The sequence below is a fragment of the Anas acuta genome, chromosome 1, assembly GCF_963932015.1.
Source record: "Anas acuta chromosome 1, bAnaAcu1.1, whole genome shotgun sequence".
In the NCBI taxonomy this organism is placed as follows: domain Eukaryota; kingdom Metazoa; phylum Chordata; class Aves; order Anseriformes; family Anatidae; genus Anas; species Anas acuta.
In genome coordinates, this window is record NC_088979.1 from 111343386 (window position 1) to 111361132 (window position 17747).

Sequence of the window (17747 nt, forward strand, 5' to 3'; positions counted from 1 at the left end):
TTTAAGTTTTCCCTCCCATATCTGTTCCCAGAGAGGAAGGCTGACTACTCAGTGCACCATGCAACCACTTATGGCTCTGACTGGAGATCTTTAAACAAGTCAAAAGAGTGAAGGGCAAACATTAAGTACATCCGACCCCTCTAAAGTCTAATACACAATTCAAGTATTTGGGATTTTCCACACTTGAACTTAAATGAAGATTTTTAGGGGATATCAGAAAGCAAGAAACATAATTTAGACCCACAGCAATGAAAATGCAGACATTTAAGAGCAAAATAAGCTAATAAATTGCATAAGCCACAATGACATAATTCTCTGGAGAACACCTGTTATGGATTAAAATCAGTGGGCAGCCAAGCCCCACACAGCTACTGACTCACTCCAACCAATGGGATAAATGAAGACAATCAATAGGCAAAATTTAGAAAAATCATGCATTGAGATTTTGTAAATTAAAAAAAAAAAAAGTTGGAAACAAAGAAAGAAAAAACAAGTCAACAAGTCACGTACAATGCAATTGTGTACCACCAGCTGACTGGTCCCCAAGCCATGGCAGGCCTGGCAACCTTCCCCCTGTATTCATTGTTGAGCACAAAGTCATACAGTATGGGACACCCCTCTGGTCAGTGAGGGGAAGCTGTCCTGGTGGCATCACCTCCCAGCTTCTTCTGCACCTACCCCAACCTCCTTGATGACAGAGCAGTGTAAGGAAATACCATGATGCTGTGTAAGCACTGCTCAGTAGCAACTAAAACACTGGTGTGTTATCGACATTGTTTTCATCACAAATCCAAAATAGAGCACCATACAATATATTAAGAAAGTTAACTTTATCCCTGCCAAAAAACAGCACACCATCACAGATAAGCAAACAGAAGCCATCATTCAGGTCACCTGGTAAGAACAGGGCTTTAGCTAGCGTAATTTAGCAGTAAATTGAAATGCACAACCCACTCTAAAAGCTAGATGAGATTTTGTGTCTGGGGCACCTCTACAACCATTCGCTTTTCTTGTGTTCCTCTAAATTCTAGACATAACCTGCCTGTAATCCTAATCCATTCCAACAGGTACCCTTAAGACTCAACCACCATGTTCCTTCTGCATAAGATATCTGTAGCCAGACACCAGTTCCCTGAAGACTGGTATCACACAGCCATGGAACAGCTTCCTTGTGCTAGACATAAACAGCAAAAGCTCACACAGCGCACATACTTCCTTAACTTTCCCAAGCAGAACAGACACCTAACCCTCTGTTAGACGCGTCTTTGCCCTTACCTTGGATCCCACGATGTTCTGTCTCTCTCCAGTTCTGGAAGATAAGTCGTTATCTGCACCTCTCTGCTTCTGAGGTAGACTCATAGCTCTCTTCCCAGTCACAACTCCAGTGAGCCTTTTTACTATTTAAGGTGTGTGGGGCAGCACCTGCTATCAGTCTGCTGTCATTAAGGCACACCTGGTCCCTCAGTTTTGGTAAGATACTTTATGTTGCATAAATCTGAAACCAAGCAGAGAAGAGAATTAGTACATATTTGCAGTACCTTACCTGATATAAAAACATAAGACAGCTGATGTCACATTGAGCAAGATGAATACGTAGTTTCTCAGTAAGTTTTGGATATTATTTTTGTATTGGCATTACAGGAAAAAAGTAATCGAGAACTCTAGAGATCCCTGGATTTTCAAATGGTGCAAGTGGAATCAGAACCCTTTTTTTTCCCTAAATCCCTATGCTCCAAAACACACCCTCAAATTAACAAACTGATTAACTAAAGTCAGCATGCACCAGGGACAGACTCGTCTCCATCCTTTAAAATACAACTCTGCAATTAATCGGAAGAGTCTGTCTGCCTTGGATATCAACTCATTTGCCGCTAGGAACAAAAAGTATTCAGTCTCCCTTGTGACACTCCATAACTCCTTACATTGCTAAAGGCTGAGAGGTTTAGGAAGATACAAAAGGGAACATAAACAAAAGAAAAAGCAGTCGAACAGTGAAAGACAGAACATCCTAAGGAATTGTAATTGCTGGAGATGCAGTAATACTGTATAAATACCCTACCATTTTATCTATGTCTTCTTGACAACAGAAAAGCAAAACAGTAGCATCATGATGGGGTTACATTAGTATCAGTATTGATAATCTCTCTACTATGAGCAAAGCACATACCCTTAGATTTTCAGACATAGAAGCCCTGAAGGGACGCAGATGACAGTTTTGCTCAATTTTATATTTTATTTATTTATTTATTTATTTTTAAGTAAAAACATAGCTTCTATATTTACGCAATTAGAGGGAAATAAGAGGATGAAGGGAGAGGCTTCGATAAGTACAAACAAAACAAGGGGAAGGAATTCTGCCTGATGCCTTTTTCACCCATTGCAAATTTATTCTCACCCAGAAGTGCTTGTGTCTGCACTCTGAGGGGCTGGATAGGATGTGAGGTCAGCTTCAGAGTGTAAGAAATGTTACACTAAACCAATATAAATCTCCAACACAGGATCTCATAATCTCATAATAACCCTGAAGTTGCCTGCAGACTTCTTAAATGTTTGAAGAAGTTTACTCTGTGTGTCTGTTAAATTAGGAGTGATCATGTGGAAAGTCGACTGCATCCTTATAGTTAAAGCTTTTTTGTCTGGTGCATATAGGATATAACACATCAGTCCTCCAAAAGAACATCAATAACTCTCTCTATTCAAACTTCTACGTGGTCAAAAGCTTGCCATCAAAGATCCTATAAACAGTGTGTTTGTCCAGGAGTCCCCAGTTAGCTCAAACAAGAGAGAGCTGATGATCAATCCAGGTGGAATTAAAGAAGGCTAATGGGCAGGTGGAGACAAGAGCAGAACACCACCCAGCAGGTAGAAAGAAGTCAGCAGCACAGGGAAATGAGAATCCAAATGCAATGATTCAGTAACAACACTCACATTGAACTCATTTTTAGACATTTTTCTAAAGTTAAAAGAAATCTTAGGAAAACCAACAGAAAAGTAGAGTTGACCACATCTTTTAACATTCATTTTCTACTTGAAATACAGAACTGGAGAAAAAAAAATCCTCATCCTTCCTTCACAGAATAGTATATCTGAATGAAAACAGCCATGAAGCAGTCACTTGTCTGCCTGACTGGTGTTATTTGGGGGCTGATTTGATACAGACGTTCCCATTTGACTGGTAGCTGCACTGAACTGGGGCTTCAGCCAGACATCCATGAAACACACACCGCTCCAGCAGCCATTTTAAATACACAGCTGTCTTACTTCCTTTGTCTGTTAACCAGGTGGTAACCAAGGGTGCTGTGCATATGTGAGGAGGTGTTGTATTTTGCTTAGAAAGAGTTGCTTTCCTCACAAGGAACCAGAAGATTTTGGACCTTTACCTCCAGTTTGAGGACTCCAAGAAAGCTTCAGGCCAGAAGCTGTGTATCACAGCCCCTGCTGAGGGCTGCAGATGCTGGATTTAAGGCTGCTCCACATCACCACAACAGCCATTATCAGTTGTGAGTCAAGTTGGTGTGGAAGAGTGATTTAATATGCTTACTTCCTAAATTGTAGTAAAACGTGGGGTACTGGAAATCTTACTAGACCCCCTACCTCAACTACAGTATGCCAAATTAATTGGTATATCTGGAAAAAAAGTACATGTCCATATCTACATGGATACAGCTCACAGGGCCGATTTCCTCCTTTTTACTACCATTTACACCTCTTCACAGTAACTGTATCCTGGACAGCTACGTGATTTGCAGTTTTTATATGCAACTATAAATCAGGTCGCATTTACTACTGGGAACAAGAAAGGCAGAGGAGAAGAGAGCACTCAGATATAAAAGAAGTCATCCATTTTAATAATAAAGGCAATTACACCAAATTTTCTAAGAACAACAATATATAGCACCTTCTGTTCAGGTACTCTATTGACTTACATCCTGCCTAATGGGTACTGCAAATACTTTGCTTAGTGGAGTATGCCCCCACAGCATCTGATAATTCTGCATTCATCTTATTCCCATTTCATTAAGATGACTGCCTAATCTGCCTCTTGTAATAATGGCAGCACATCACACATGACATGGAAGACCAGTCTTTGAAATGAAAATAAGGCTGCGGAATATTTGTTAGCTTCCACTTACCCTTCCTGCACATAAAGACAATGTAAGGTTAGTTCAATGTAGATAGGATCTTTTCAAATGCTTAATAATTTGTTGGAACTTCCTTGTTGGAAATTCCTTATTTTCTAGGAATAAATAATAAATGATTTTTAATTGAGCACTTGCCTAGAGCAAATGAAGTCTTTTAAATATTTGTAAGAAATACTTTAAAGGCATGTCTTGTTAATGAAGACAAAAACAGCACTGCACAAAAGCTGTGTATTTATTCTCAGTAAAGCAGAGCTTTGAGGATGGCATCATCTTCTACTCAAGTTGTCTCAGTGTTTTTTGACAGAAAAACATGAATGATGACATCAACACTAATATCACTGGTTAGCCATCCTCTAGATACAGCTCTCAGGATTACTCAGACTGCTTGCATTTCTTGCACCTGCTTTAACGTCCACTGAAAGAAAAGATCCTCCATGTAATTTCAGTGGGCTTAGGATCAGGCTTTAAATCTTTCATCTCCATTAAGACAACACGTGTGGGAAGCAAGCTGACCCGACATATTTATTTCAATGACACGGACCACACTCCCAGAGACAGTGGGCTGCACTTGCCAAGTCAATTCCACACCGTGTCCTGTACAACCAACAGAGAATAAAGACTGATGATCCTTGCCAGCTTGGGCCCAATTTAAACGGATGGCCTAGAGCTGACAGGCTCTGCACCCATTACCGTATTTCACGGTCGGTGCAGAGAAATGGTTACATGCGCATGTGAAAGTAAATGAATTTAATTTGATGAAGACACCTTCTTACCCCCTGCTGATGTTGATTCCTTCAACTATGCGGAAAGAAATCTGTTGCCTGCTGATGAAAGATAATACATAAAGCAATAGAAGAAAGAAAAAAAAACCCTTTGGCATAAACTCTCAACTCCCTGCATGGTGCTTTACGGTCACAAATCCTATTAGCGTTAATCAAAGTAAGATGATGGGCTTTCTAACATGTTTGGTCTGGCAGACAGAACCTGCCCAAACCCGAGAATTGGAAATTCACAGTGCAGGGAGGGGGAAGGAGGGTGGGTGAAGACCTCCCCTATCTACCAAAATACCAATCCACACAGTATAATGTGGAAATACCAGAGAGCTCATTTCCTATTCTGACTTCTCTAAAGCACTGCACACTAATAAGCAGCTGTCACAAAGGTGGGTAGAGCAATAAAATCCCAACAGTCAGGCTGAACTGATACAGTCCATTACCTATTGAATCATGCCCACACAGGTCTCTCAATTGAATGATTACAGCAATACCAATGGGCTGTGCACTGCAGTGTTGTATTACAGCTCTGGTTCATAAAATTTTACAATGTATAAGTAAAAAATTAAATGCTACTGAAGACAAGCATTTCTCTTTCACACACACACCAGACAAATCCAACGACAGCTGAGGTTTAAAACTCATATGCGATGAAGTTCTAATAAACTGGCCAAAATCTAATACAGCCACATGGATCTCCTAAAAAGACATCCAGCAAAACTCTTGCTTTTGAGTATTTGCAGTAGATAATACAATTATGTGGCTATCACTGAAATGCTGTTTATCTTTATTCTTTATTTTGGAAATAGTTCAATGAGCTTATAGGCAGATGAGCCAGAATACATGGTTGCTGGCCTGTACTTTGATGCAATCAACATGAAAAAATATTCCAGCCAGAGCTGCATAAATGGAAAACTACACAATATACCTAATTCTGTGCACATACAAAATCTAAATGCCGCCCTTATTGACACAGGATATCTTTTCTTAAAAACATGCTTCTGTTCAAATAATATCATTGATTACTTTTGTTAGAGCTGGTCAAACAGCATTCTCCAAATACTGACTCTAGTAAATTTGGGTGTGCGTTTGTGTTGTGAAATATTCACAGACTATCCCCATTATTGGGGAATGTTCTCGACATTACGTGAAGAAAATGTCAAGCAAACAGTCTTAACTGTGACTATGCAGAAGGTACTGTGTACTGGTATTTGCTAGTTGACACTCAAGCCTCAAAATTAGTTACATGATTAATCTGCCTGCTAAAATGTGTACATCATACCAAAAATACACAGGCTTGTTCAAATTGTTCTCTTTACTCTTGAGGCTTGTTTTGAAAAAAATCATGCACGGTCAAACAACATCTCTACCACTGTTGAGGTATTTATGCTTTCCTACCCTTGGGCAGCAACATTAGACCAGTCCTGTCAAACAAACTCAAGCAAATACCCCTATTTGCTCATCACTGCAAATCCTAGATCAGATTTCCTGCTGGTCTGAGTGCGCTTAATCTAACTATTTTCACTCATTTATAACAGCAGATACTTTGGACTGTGGCATACACAAGAAGATATAAATGCACTCTTAAAACTGATTTCTGGGAGTGTTCCTGTTGAGAATTTTTGACAAATGTTGAGAACCCACTGAAATATCTGAAATTGATGAGATTTAAGCACCTACTTTAATCAACCAAACCTTTGAGCAACAAGGAATTCATTGATACCTTTTGCAAAACAGGATGTTAACTACATGGAATAATAATAACATTTGTAGTCTTGTAAGAAAGAGATATCAACCAATTAATTTCCAGTTGTTGTATTTAGATATACATAAAATGTGCTTGGCAATGAGAAATCATACTCTTGAAAATTAAACAAGCATCTACTCTTATATCTATCCTGTTGCTAGGTTGTAATACGTGGATATGCATTTAACAATTGAATTATTACGATCAAACATTTCATAGCTGCCACAAAGCTTAGAGGTAGACAGATCAGTTCTCACTTCACCTAGATACACTTGTCCCAGTTTATTAATCCAGTTGTATTTGAAAGCTAAAGTCTGCACAAACATCAGAATATACTGCAAACAACCAAGATCCACTCTTGTGAAGAGGTAGGCTCTGGAGCCACAACATTAGTGTGTCAGCTTCCAACTGTGGAAACCTCTGAACACTTTGGATGAAGTCACTAAACACACACAAGCAAGTATCCACTCCAAAATAAGTTGTGTTGTTCTCTACTCATAGACCACATGCATTTATTACTAGTGTCTTCTGAGTGCATTACCCATATGTCCTTATATAATTTCTCTGCCTGAATGGGCTTATACCAATTAAGAAGCATCATTGATATAATTCTGCTTGAACTGGTATCAGCTGTCAAAATCTGGCGTTAGCTTTTTGTTAACTATGTATGAATGTCAGGCTGTAATTGTTTAGAAACTATTTCCAAAACCATCTCACATTTTAAAAAATTAAAAGCTGCATTTAAGCATAAAAGCTATTTACAACAGAGCTGTTTCTTTCTGCTTTCATAACCCTGCATTTAAAATTCATCAATGGTACACACAGCAAACAAAGAAGAAAGTACAAGTCTTTATGAATAAATAAGACAGTGCTCTAACAAGTTAGGAAAAATATGCCACTCAGTACAGCAGTTACCAATTAAACAACTTAAACAAAAAGCCCCAGACCTTATATGCATAATGAATGCAAAGAATCCAGGAAATCTGATTAGCACTTTCCGGGCCTTTCAGAGGCCTCTGAACCTATAAAGATCCATTCCACTGGCCAGGTATACTGCCACTTGTTTTCAAAATTGTCTGCTCAAATTTCAGCCTTAAAAATACTCACAAAAGTCAAGAGAAAGCACTGGGAAGAGACGGAGGGAAAGAGAATAAACTACCCAGGGACTCTTGAAAGCAGTGGTGATGGGACGTTGAAACAGCACAAGTTTGGAGGCTGCAGAAACTGTCTCATACTGTGAATTGCCCGGAGAAAGCTGCACTATTATAAAACAAAAGCTAGGTTTCTATACAGTATCACCTAGAATAATTAGCTTTTTTATTGCGGCTTATGAAAGACAAGACCCCACTTCCATGATGTTCTTTGGAAACTCCTGCTCTTTCCATGCTCAGTATCTCCTCCAGGGACAGACCAGCCTGTCTGTGCTCCAGGGAATGCCACCTAACCTGGCAAGGTAAAACCCCAGTACAGACAAATTAGACACTGTTTGTCACAGTGCTAGCATTTGTTTTCTTAGGAAATGTTTTGATAAAACACACTTATGTTTCCATAATTAAGTTGTTTTCCCTCCTTTTGATTACTAAAGGGCTAGTCGTATGAAAAGAAAGCAGTGCAATAGTTTCCAGCATGCTCTTCTGGCACAAACTGTCCTGCCCAGAAGGGAAAAAAAGCACTTTCGAAACATGCTGACAGTTGTCTGATAGGACTGAACCATTCATGTAAGTATAGAAACAACACTGAACAGCTGTGTTTCCAGAAAAATCCCTGCAAGGACTGTTCTGCTGCTAATTAACTTTATCAGTAGTGACTTCATTTTCTTCCAGATCACAGATAGCAAAGTTGGCAAAGGAGAAAGATTGGGAATAGATCGTGAGAAGGTGAAGACACTAATTCACAGCACCTAAGATAGCTTTGTAAACTGGGACACAACCAGTAGGTCTGCACAGCAAAATGTCAGGTTAAATACTAAGAGAAGGCATTTCAACAATGCCTTCAGCCTAGGAGACTCATGCACACTACAGTTCTGCTTCCACAGAGGATTCAGAATAACTTCAGAAGCTTTCATTCTTCTGGCACAACCCCAGTTTCCTTTTTATTGCACTTGAAGAATAGGGATATAAGCTGGTGTCGGCTTTCCTAAGTACTCCCCCAAGAGCAAAGATGAAAAAGAGTCTGGGAAACTGCAAGAGCAACGGTGCATCTGAAGATCTGCATCCATCTTGCCTGGTAATCCTTAACATGGTAGCTGGGAAGTAATGAGAGTGGTAGGCATCCACTCTAAAGAAAGTAGGCTTTCACAGTAGCAAACAAAAAAAATATTACTTAACAGCTTTGTCATGTACTACAATGAGTACATACAAAAGTGATATAAAATAATAAACAAATGTATTACCATGATGGACTGGAGCTGTGTCCAAATTATGATTCTCCGGGTGCAGAATGAAAATAAGAACATTCGTAATTGAGTTAGGTGGAAAGACCATTATGAAGAAACTCTTACAGGAAAACTATGTTGTGTTTTTTTTTTTTTTTTTTCTAAAAATTCTCATCAGGTTTACCCAAGTTCGGCAACAATATTTTAAGAAGTTCTTGTCATCTACAGAGACCCCTCTTTTACTATCTTCATTTATAATATAAAATACCTTAATATGAGATGATCAGTATGATAGTTTATTTATATTGAAATAGGATTGCACTAAGGGTAAAAGTTATATTCATTGCTTATGTAGCTGTGAGGCTGTTTCTTCTGACCTTTTAGTTACAGAAAACCTTGACTCATCTGTCTCTCATCTCCAAAATTTCCTTCTCCATAACTTCAGTTTAGCTTTAGGCAAGCTGAGCAGAAGTACGCTGCCTGTTACTCATTTATGGCTAAACAGTTAGTCATATTTGCATTCTATACTTGATGCTTCTCATTCACTGCTTCCTATTAAATGTTCTATATGCAAGACTTCTGAAAGAGTTGGAATTAAATAGTAGGTCAACTGGCTCCAAGCCTTCACGGCAGATAATGAACATTTGGACGAGGTTCTGAGAGCCATAAAAAGAAACATACATTAAAAAGATGAGATTAGACTAATACAATTTATTTTGCTTTTCAAAGAGAAAGTTAAAAGCAGATGAATGGGGGAACTTTTATGTTACTATTATCTAATCTGATGGCACGGTCCTCCTCAGTCTGAAAGACAAAAGGATGAACAATGTTCAAGACTTCAAGTTCAAACTAGATAAACACAGATGAGGAATAAGGCTCAAATCTCAAGCTGCAAGCACAATCAATCACAGCAAATTACTGTTTAAAGCAGCTTCTCTTTTATTGCAAATCTTTGAATCAATATAATCAATATCAGTTTTTTCCTTTTTTTTTTTTTTTTTTGGTCGGGGAGGAGGGTGGGGGTTGGTGTCCTTTGGTTTGTTTTTGTTGTTGTTGTTGTTGTTGTTGTTGTTGTCATAGTTTTAAAGATCACCTAATTAAGCCGAGTTACTATGCTCAAAAGCAGGCCACAAGACTTCCGCAACACAGTTACTAAGCTACACACTAAGTCAGACCTGCTGGTTTGGGGAGGACATATGGGCCTTAATATTTACAAACAAACCAATCCACAGGCTGTAAATTCCTTCTCATGATGGTCTAAATCAAGCAAGATCTAAGCCACACCAGGAAATTTGGATAAATTTGGTGAAGAGAGTCCCTGCCTCAAACAACATACAGTCTCCAAAGACAAAGTAGGTTTCATGTTGTAGGGAGGCAAATATGAAAAGAAGTGAGACAACTTGGACCAAGGTTAGTCCCAGCTTTCCCAAGACAGTCTGTCCCATAATATGAACCAATTCACTGTTAACACTAGTGTCATGTTAACTCTTCTTTTATCAGAACTCAGACAACCCTAGGTTGATTCAGTCGACCACAAAGTTGTGCAAGGACAACAGAACCTTCAATGGCCCTTTTGTATCAAAGCCTCTCCTATATGGCAAAGAAAAAAGAAACCAACACATACAGCACATACATGGAAAGAATTCCTTTCCTCTTAGATTCCTGGTTGTTGTGCTAGTAGATGAAGCGTTTCCAAAGAGCTCACACTGCAACAGATGTCATTTTCAGACATCACCTGCCAGAAGAATTTATATGACAATGATGAGGAAAGCTACACACATCCCCTTTACTCACTGGACAATTCAAAATACGAAACAAAACACCCGCACCTTTTAAGAGAGCTCCAGAATTCTTAAGTCTCAGTTTGGAAAACCCAAGGTCCACTATTTTAAGAAGTAGAATTGATTCAACAAAGAATTCATTTAGAAGTATATTTTACCTATGATCTTACAATGTCCAAAGTCCTATCTCCACCTTTCTGTGAGACCTAAAATTGTCTGCAAATACCATTTGGGATAGACCAATTGCACTGTGATGTTCCAAGACAGTGGACCGATCATCTTCTGGGCCAACAACCTACATATTTCCTTCCCTACAGTTTTGAGTCAAAAGTACAAATTAATGATTTATTTCTGTTCCGAAACATTTATTTTCACAGTCAGGGAAATAAGATTTGTGGTGCCAAAGGCCCAATAACATAGTATAGATATATTTATATGTTCTTGTAATTATATTTATACTATACCTGAGGGATTCAACTCAACAAATAAATCTTGTTATGTTCTATGCTATGCAAATAAACATTCTATGGTAGAAATAAATAATTTGCCCCACTCCAGAATCCTTTTCTCCAAAAGCAGGAAACTGTGCTATCAAAACCAGTGGTCTGTCAGCTAGCAATGGTCAAATCCTACCGAACTGTGAAAAGTTGTAGCTTCCCATTAGTTGCATGCCATAGCATAGTGCAAGGGGAAAGAACAGACAAATGGGACGGATTGGGGGGGAGGGGGGGGTAGGGGGGAGGAGAAGGGGAGAAAAAACCACACACAACAAAAAAAAATTCAATGTGCTTTGTGTATACTTACAGCAGTACTCCACTAGGACAAGCAGTGTCCCAGACAAGCTGAGATTGCCTACATTGTACATGTACATTGTGGTTTAAGAGCCCCAAAGCTAGCTCTTCTTCGTCTGCTTTTCCCCAACTGTGCAAATACATCACTGATCCAGAAGGGTGAAGACATACAGTGTCATATCTGTAAATAAACAAAGGAGGGGTAAAACAAGGTAGTTTACCCATGTTTGGGGGCAAACAGGTCTTGAAGTGCTGATTTTTGCCACGCATTATTAACCAGCAAGGCAACTCTCGATTTATACGTATATGACTGTGAGAAGAATTAACCCTGAGCTTAATTCCATTTACTTTCTTTAATGTCACCACTTTGATGGCATCCTACATTATTTAATTGCATTTATGCTCACAACAGCCTTGCAAATGGGAAAGTACTATTATCGGTTTGACAAGCAGGGATCTAAAGCACAAAGAAACTGAATGACCTATTCAAGGTCACAGAGAAGTCTGTTTCAACAAAAGCACTAAATCCCATATTTGCTGAGTCCTTTGACAGCATGATCCAATAGGACTGTCTGCCTATGTTGTCTCCTCACTGGTACTCAGTATTTGCCTTGTAATTGTCTTAAATTATTTCTTTGTAGTCTCAAAAGAAATTAGGCACACGAGACAAATCAAAAATAAACTAGGAGAAAGAATTTGACCTCAGAGATTTTCTATATAGGACTCTAAATACAAACACACAAAGAGAAAAAATCACTTTTGTACTTCATAGAGGCAGGATTTTCTTGTTTCAAAATATATTCTTCCTGATGACAGCAATGCAGCATAAACAAAGAGATAAAACACAGTATGCCTCACATACTGGAGAAAAAGGATTTTCTCCTTTTCCTTTTTTTTTTTTTTTTTTTTTTTATTCTTTACACATATTTCATCTTCCTTCTCCTTGCTTCTCCTCTTCCTTTCATTAAGGCAGATAAGTGAAGTTACAGACACCTGTTTTCCAGTTAATTGCAAGTAAAGGCAGTTTTACTATTTCTCTAAGGATGATGCAGCTCAGACTAAAAAATATTTCATGTTCAGATAGTTAAGTCTGGCTCTAAAGCTGCTGAGATGCACCTTGCTCAGAGCTAGCCCATCTTCAGAAGGATCTCTGTTCACAAAGTAGAATGGGTTCAAAAGAGGGTGCTGGGAGATACCAGAGTTATTCATTTTAAGAAAAATCATGTGAATAGAAAAGAAAGTAATTGAAAAGGTAACCAGGTACGTGTCTCAAGGAAGGCAAACACAGGCAGAAGTAAGTTAATTTACTGAAAGGTCAGAACAGAATCAGACTCGTGTTCTCCCAGTGCAAGCACAAGGAAAGCAGATATGGGGAGGAACAGACAATGCCAAGTAAATAATCCACACAGTAACTGCCATAAAGAACTGGCAACTTGTACAAAACTGGGTGCAAAGGGAGTAAGGGGGGCAGAGAGGAGGTGTTACTGAATAAAGCATTAATCCAAATTCAGGAGATGCAGACTATACTCTCATTTGCCAATGCCCATTAAGCTATTTGAACACATTGTTCCCTTTCCACTTTTCAAAGTCCCTACTTGTAAAATAGAGCACAATTACTACCAATGTAATTGCACAATAATGATAGCATGGTTGTGGAGCTCCATGCAGTGGTGCTCTTGGATTTCTGCCAGAAAAAAAAAAAAAAAAAAAAAAAAAAGCTAAATATTATTACTTATCAAGGAATATCTCCAGTCATCTTAAATTCCACTCTAACAGCAAAGAAAAAAAGATCAGTTAAAAAATAAAAGAAACCAGCAACTCACTCTTTAACACTTCCTAAGTAGTGCTCCTTCTCACTAGTGTTCCTTACACACCAGGACCTCAGCAGGACCCTTCGCAGCAGCACCAGGTGCTGGTTTTATACCAAACCTCCCTGGGAGGTAGTATCTGAGCATTGCCCCATAGCAGAGCAGCTACAGGACTAGCTCAACGTCCTGCTTCAGCCCATCTTAGGCATAAACTGACCAGGCTGCAGCCACGATGCAAGTTCACTCAGCTGGCTTTGAGGAATGGCCCCTTCAGGGCTACTGGCAGCTGCTGCTGCTTAGTGCTTTGAGGCTACTGTAATCAGCAAGGCAAGCGGTCAAAGAATTTGCCATAGTCCAATATTTGGACTTCCAAAAGTTCTCCAGTAGAGGAATGAAACCAGAATAGTGGATTTAAACTTCTTGTTAACAGGCCTGCTTTCTTGGACCCTTTTGTGAACGGCTTTGAAATAGTTCACAGATTGATGAGTTCACCAATAACGACTTAAAGATTAAGAAATCCTAAACCACACCTCCACGATGTCTAGATTAGTTTTATCAGAAGAGCAGAGCAAATAATCTTTCCCAAGGTCACTGCTACAAGTAAATTAAACTTGTAATTTGTTAGAGTGATTGAACTCCCCAAAGGAAGAATATAAATCTCTCTAGTATATGGGACATCCATGTTAGCTCATTTCACACTGCATATTTTCATTAGCTGGCACCATGGAATGTGCTCCCCGTCTCCATATGCTCCAATTTTCAAACTGTCTGCAGATTTTATGCAACTTTGCCAGGTGAGGGATTCAGACCCAAATTTGGAAAATCTTACCCCTGATGCAGCATCTTGGTGTCAATTCTTCTTCATTGCTTTTGCCCACAGACTATCCTCTGGGCCAGCAGGAGACTCCCCCCCCACTGTTGCATAGCACTTTGGGGTGTAATTTTTATCTTAAGTCATGCAAAAGCCTGTCTGTGCATAGGTGACAATACTACAGTTATTATTGCATTCATTTTTGCTCTGACCTTTAAGCTTCTCTTGTTATAGTATGCCCACTCTTTATGCTCAGTGAGCTTTCCTTTTGAATTAAGAGGTGAAACCTTATGATAGAGGTAGCCTATGTATGCCAGCTTTTGTGAGAAGAAAACATAATATTTACTTTTTGTGTTGGAGCATTGCACTTGGGAAACAGCCGTCACACTCTTTAAATATGAGGCTCCATTTGCCCAAAATTGCTGTTTTGCTGTTGCTGCCCTCCAATACACATTCATTTTCTTATGGGGCTTCTTTCCAGTTCCCAGATCCTGCTGGAAGGATAGCTGAACAGTGTTTGCAAAAAATAAAATAAAAATAAAAACGGGGGCGGGGGTGGGGTGCAGCGGCAAATGCTGCTTACTCAAGAAAAATAATAAAAAAGCCGATCAGCTAAAATGGTACAAAAAAACACTTTTATTTCCAAGAGCGAAAAAAAACACAAAGGAATTAAGAAATGATAATAGCAGGTGATAACAACTGGTTTTGATTTGATTTCTATTAATTAAGATTATGATGGACATTAGTGTCTTTCACTTAGAAACTGGTAATCCAGACAAAACATGAGTAGTTACATTTAACCTTAAGCTAATTCTTAGAATAACACTATTTAATAGAAATGAATAAACAAGCATGATTGGCATGTGGGCCAATAGAGAAAAAGGAGTCTCAGCAATCAGTCAACAGAACAAGCCATGGGCCCCAACAACAGGGACCATAAAGGAAACACCAATACTGAGGCACAGACTAGTCACTGTCCAGACTTAACTCCGAGAACAAAGGCAACACAAGGGGACCTTGTCAAGAATTGCCCACTGAAGCTTTTAAGTTGGAAATTTTACTACAGCAAAAATGTTCCCCATTTCTACTTTGTTTGGAAATCACAGATTTTTGCAAAGGAGAATAACATTGAAACATGAAGTAAATTTCTAAAATTCCATCTGTTTGTAAGTTATGAATGAAACAGCCAAACTCATGCCTTTTTTTTTTTTGGGGGGGGGGGGGGGGGGTAGGGGATGGAGGGATGGAGAGAGGTGTCATATTTTGTTCCTTCAGCTCAAGTCTTTGATCCATTCTCATGTAACGTATGTATGACACTATGGCACACAGAATGCAGGATTAGTTTCACAAGAAAAGCTAAGAGCACATTGGCAACCTTAGAAAGCAATACCACATTACAAGAGTCTGAACTAAAGAAACAGAAACTCTTTTCCAAAAACTCACAATAGCATATGGGTTTTAGAAACTTCTGAAGGTTGAGACTGGCTCTTCTCATTTTCAGTAGCACTGATGCTGTCCAAATACCAGGGAAGCAGTCTCCAGTACACCGAGCTTACTTTTTGGAGAGGTTATCCTTTCATTTCTGATACTTGCTCTGCTAAACTCAGATGAAAGCTGAATCAAGCTAGCCACCAACTCCGTATGTAACTGATGCCACAGCTCCTGTTCACATATAGAGTGGATGCCCTTGATCATTGATCAACTCGTACTCTCTCAGGATCTTCCAGTATCCACTCAGAAATTTTCAGCACAGGATACTGGCTGGTAGCATGTGCTTTCAGTTATATCAGCTCATATTTTACGCTGAGGCAGGGAGGGATTCTTGAAGAACAAGTATCTTTCCAAACTGTTAACATTACTTTCATGTCAATATACATCACATAATTAATTTACAACCTTCTCAATGAAGTCCTCCAATTGTTATTTGGACATACAAGAAGGAGGGAAAAATCAAAAACAAAACAAAAAAAACATATATGCACATGAAGGCAGAAATGCAGCTAACAAAACACAAGAATCTGGTTGGCACCTTATTAATGCCTCCGTAAAGTAGCCAAATGCATGTCTCAATAAATCTCAGCCATTCTGGTGTATGCTATTTTTCAGCCTTATTATTTCCAATATTTTGCCTGTCATTTCTGAATGGCTTCTCAAAAATAAAAGCTTGTCCTTGAGAAGCCAGAAAAAGTTACTGTATTTTCAGTCTGAATCACCTCATAATGTAAGCACTGAAATGCTAGGAATAATGTAAACTCTACAGTAAAATACAATGATATAGTATACCTAGAAATACCTCAGCTTAATAGGTGTTGTGCCATTAACAGTGAATTTTATGGAAGCTAGTAGATGTAAATCTGTCAGGTAGACAAAGATTTACAGTAGTATCCACTACAGTGGACGATTTTCATCACATTTAGGACTGTCAGGCAACTAGCGTGTTTTCTTCGGTTCCTTTAGTCGTGAAGGCCCCTTCATTTTATTTAAAGGCTGGTTCTTTCACCTTCAGGAATTCAGCGCTGATGAATGGAGCTCCCCAGTGCCCTATCCCTTTTTACAGATATAGCCTGGAGCTTGGGTGACTTTGCATGTTCATGCCACCCTTTCCCAGAGAAGCTTCTCAGCTCTGTGCATTAAACAATCTCACTCTCACAAGAGGTGAGACGCAGATCTGCAGCACATATATTTACAAGGCTAAAACAACATTTGCAGTACATTATCTGCATAATATTCCAAGAGAACAGACTGGTCAAGCTCTCGTTTTCTGAAACCACTGTTGGCACCTACCTTGGGGACAGTGGTGGGGGTAAGGGCATGGAAATACCTTTTGGCCAAAGAGCAGCTACCATGGAAGGCATGCATCCATGTGGATTGTGCAACTGATCTTCAGGATGATGCAGAGAACAAGCACTGAAGAGACTGAAACCAATCCCAGATCTTCCACCATGAGTGTTAAAATTCACCCCACTGAGGGGTTTGGCAGCAACACTTGACAGAAAATGGCGATTCATGGTTTCGACAGGCAAAAATTAAGGCATCCATGCCTTATATTCATTACTGGTTTCATTTAAAAAGGAAATAAAATATATAACGAAAAAACCTGGCTTTGCTAACAGGAAAGACCTTGCAGCAACACCAGGTTAGGATGTGATGGTGCTCAGGTGGCGACAGGGGCCTTCAAGGCTAGTGCGTGAGGCACAGCAGGGACTGCCCAGATGGCTCCAGCCCCACATGGCAGCAAGGAGTGAGAGGAACAACATTAGAAATGGCCTCACGGACATCAAGAGGAAAAGAAGATGAGGAGGGGAGGAGATGCCCCAGGTGCTGGAGCAGAGGTTCCTGGGCAGGCCATGGAGGAGACCATGGTGGAGCAGGTGGACACACCCTGAAGGAGCTGTGCCTCATGAATGACCCCAGCTGGAGCAGGTTTTTCCTGAAGGACTGCAGCCCACGTGGAGGATCCACACCGGAACAGGGGAAAATAATTTGGAAGAAACAGCAGAGAGGAGCTGTTAAAGACTGC

The 17747-nt window shown here is 39.5% G+C and overlaps 1 long non-coding RNA gene across 8 annotated transcripts in view; it reads right to left on the minus strand.

Moving 5' to 3' along the window:
• The window catches only part of LOC137861416 (uncharacterized), a 48608-nt gene that overhangs the window by 13279 nt on the left and 17582 nt on the right, over window positions 1–17747 (minus strand). For 4 of the 8 annotated variants that reach the window (XR_011099586.1, XR_011099588.1, XR_011099590.1 and 1 more), the window contains 3 exons: window positions 11622–11789; window positions 1276–1495; window positions 1043–1174 (listed from right to left, as the gene is read on the minus strand). This is a non-coding gene — a long non-coding RNA (uncharacterized lncRNA). Of the gene's footprint in view, window positions 1–1042; window positions 1175–1275; window positions 1496–11621; window positions 11790–13431; window positions 13629–17011; window positions 17292–17747 lie in introns of those variants that run through there. The other 4 variants (XR_011099594.1, XR_011099591.1, XR_011099592.1 and 1 more) reach the window with 4 other exon arrangements.